Below are 4,009 nucleotides of genomic sequence, written 5' to 3' on the forward strand. Positions count from 1 at the left end.
GATACGTTGGTTCGCCCATCTTCTTAGATTTTGACCTTGTTTTAACAGGCATGTCACTTATGCAAATGCAATATTTTGGAATTTTTCAAGGATAATATATGATAGGCAACTAAATGCAAACTAAATAGATGAAAATGCAATCTATGGCAATAATGCAACCTATGTTTTGGTTGTTTTTGAAGATTTTGACAAACTTTTAAATGCAATTCTAAAAATGAGACCCTTAGGAAATTGAAATGATGTCTAGACCTCAAAGGACAAAAGGACCGAGTGACAAAAGGAAAAAATGACAATATCTCCCCTATATGCTTGGATACTAAGCTAGGTTTGACCAAATGACAATTCTGACAAAAAGACAAAGGTTTGATAAGGTCTAGACTTCCTAACAATAACTTTAGGGTTTATCAAAGATTTGCATTACTCAAGTATGACAAAACCTAGTTTTGACACTATATGCAAAGGGACAATTACTATGCCAATGACCCTAATATGATATGATAATGACCTAAGCTTAATGAAGAGACCTAGGGTATGCAAATGTGACCTAATGTTATGAGGACAAGGATGCAAATGCAAAATGTATGACAATGTCAACCTAAGGCAAAACCTAAGGTTGAATTATGAAATGGTGTTACTCTAATGCAAGAGGACACATGAAAATGGATGACCCTTATTGATATGCAAAGGAGTATGACCTAGGTGAAACCTAACCTTGGTAGTTGACAATGAATTTACAAAATGCAAACCTAGGATGAACCTAAATCTAAGTGACATGAATGTTGAGACAAGATTTTGAAAAATGTTTGACAACCATGTTTGAAGGTGTTTTGAACTTTGTTGAATGAAATATTCTTGTGTTTAACCTTGTTTTGAATCAATTTGTCTTGTTTTTGAAATGAGACACAACTCAACTTTTGACAAGCAAAGAAGACAAGATATTTTAACTTAGACTCAAGACAATCATGCTCATTCACACATTTCTTATGGTAGGTAAGGACAGTAGGTACTTGAGAGGTAGACTCGTTATGAGATTCAAGGAGAATACATAGATGCTTGACCCCACAGGCTCCCCTCCACGGCACTCACTTCTCAGGGCAGCCAAGCATCAGTCCCCATGGAAATCTCCCCATGGCGAACTTAGTAACTCTTCCAAGTATCCGAACTCCTCCTTCTCAAGCAACTAGAAGGATTTTTGGCCTCTAAATATAAGGTGTTTAATAAGGATTTATGTTAAGCATTACTCCTTGGTGTCACGCAAGCGTGATTGAGACATAAGCCCACCAAGATACCAAACAAATGTAGTCGCGCAAGCATGATTTAGACCGTGAGGCCCTACTTAGATGCTAATATGAGAAAGAGTCCAGGGGTCATCACTTCCAAAGTAACTACAATTCCCACGTAACCCTTCCTTCAAAGCTTTCGCCCATCAGGTATTTATTTATAGTGAGTTAGAATGCCAAGGTACTCTAGCTGTACTCACTTTGGGTCGTTCCCTTCTCACGACTGTCACTTGCTTGCAAAAGAAAACAAATGGTCGGGAAGGCAAGCCCTCTAAAGGTAACAAACAATCCGAGACATGAGAATGGTATCGAAGATCTGGATTTCTGATCACCCTAAGAAGGATGAGAGCATACTCTCCTACTCCAATGTCAAACTCGACAATCAAAGAAAACACATATTCATTCCATCCTACTTAGCAATCATACTAGGTGCCTAATTATGAATCACAAACACAAAGTTTGGTTGGAATATAAGGCAACCTGCAAAATCACTAAGTTAGAAATTTGATTTGTTTGGTCTTTGACTAGCGAACTTGCATAAGATTTGTTAGTAGTTTCATTTTTGTCTTCGCCATGCGTAATGCTAAGGTGCTGCATAGAGAATCAGTACCAAAGAAAACCAAAATGCAGAAATAGAATGCAAAACAAAGTAATTTGCAAGTAAAACAATTGTTTTACCCCTGTTTCTGGCCTTACACAGGCGCGGAATGTCTTACACAGGCGCAAAATGCATTGACACAGGCACAGAATGCATTGACACAGGCGTAGATCCCTTTTACACAGGCACAAAATGCATTGACACAAGTGCAGATCCCTTGACACGTGCGCAGATCCCTCCTATGCAGGCGCAGAAGTTCCCAGAAAGCCCTGAATTGCCCTGTTTCTTGGGTTTTTCACCTGCAAATCAGCTCAAAAGCACTCAAAAACATGGTGAGGGGTTAGATTCACATTGGGTTCACCAATTAATGTAGATAGGAATTCAGAAATTATCAAAGCAAGTAGCAAATTAAACTAGCTCAATCACAAAACCAGAATGCAATGACAACAATCCTAAAAACATCCAATAGAGATATTGAAAATAAGACATTCAATTCAAACACAAACCATCGAAAACGTGAATGTCTCCTCTATGATTCTCCATTGTCCTTCTTTCTCCTTCAAATTGCTTTGTTTTGTGGATCTCACCTTCAAGTGCATGAGCATAATGTGAAAGCAAGATTGACAAGACGGTAGCGCAAGAATACTAGAAGCGTGATTGATTTGGGGATCGATTCAAAAAAATGATTAATTGGGATTGAAGAAATTCATCCAATTTATAGATAAATTGGATAAAAGACAAGATTAGCATGAAATTGATTCGAATGGAAATTCAAATCAAGAATAGCAAAATTATGACAAGTGTATGACAAATTGCTATGCAAGGATTTATGACAATTTATGACAAATTGCTATGCAAGAATTTATGACAAGATTTTGAAATAGAAATAGACATTAGAAGAAATTAGAAAATTAGGTTAGAAATGATGACTTGGAAATTAGGAAATTGATGAAAATTAGGTAAATTAACTAATAATTTTTCATTCATTAATTAATTTACAAAAAGAGGAGGAATTAATTAGCCAATTAAATAAACATTTAATTGTGACAAGAAGACTTAGGATAAATAAATAAATCATTTAACCTATAGAGAAAAATGGAGAGAAATGACAATCAAGATTAAATGAATAAATCATAAAACCTTAGAAGATGAATTAGAAATGCAAGGACGACAATTAGGTCTTGACAAAAGATAATTGATGTCGATTCGATCATGATTCTGACTTGATAAAAGACCAATGTTGATAAGTGATTTGATTGATAAATGCGCCAATTGACGAGGAACAATGACAAATTGATCCAAATTGACATGATTGAGAAAGACGACGATCGATGACAAATCAATCGCCAAAATGACAAGATTGAAAAGAGAACAACGATCGATGACAAATCAATCACAAAATGACAAGATTGAAAATGACAACAATTGATGACAAATTGATCGCAAGATTGAAAAAGACAACGATCGATGACAAATCGATCACAAAATGATAAGATTGATAAGAGGACAAAACCCTAATTCCATCATTGATTAGGATTGACAATGTCAAAGTATGACAAATGAGCACGCACATTGATGCGACAGGATAAGATCGACCAAAATCATGACTGAAGATTGTTATCAACAAGACCAAATTCGAAAGCGAGACAAATGAAGAATGCAGAAGAAGGACTCGATGCTCGCAAATGATAAAGACCAAGTGCACAACATAGGAGAAATGTTAATGCGACTCAAAAACCCTAAAATAAGGCAATGCGCCAATGTTAAAGTATGACTCCACAAGTGTTGACCATTTTTAGATGTCTACATTTTGCCCCTCTTTGAGACAATGCGATTCTAAGTGTTGTTTCAAAGAACGATAATGAAAATGCCCCATACACTGACAATGACACATGCATGCCCCCTCGAGGAATTGGCTGGAAACATCCAGAAAAGAGGCCAATTGATCGATAAGAATGATAGAAAATGATAGGAGAAAACAAACTAACAATCAGAGATCGAATACACAAAGGACAAACAATTGAAGATGCAAAAGACCGCGACCAGCATAAGATGGAGAGAGTGCACGTCCATCTGTGCACTGACAAAGATCTATAAATGAGACAAGGAGAAGGAAAATTGCTCATTTGCA

Source organism: Cryptomeria japonica, chromosome 3, assembly GCF_030272615.1.
Source record: "Cryptomeria japonica chromosome 3, Sugi_1.0, whole genome shotgun sequence".
Lineage (NCBI taxonomy): Eukaryota > Viridiplantae > Streptophyta > Pinopsida > Cupressales > Cupressaceae > Cryptomeria > Cryptomeria japonica.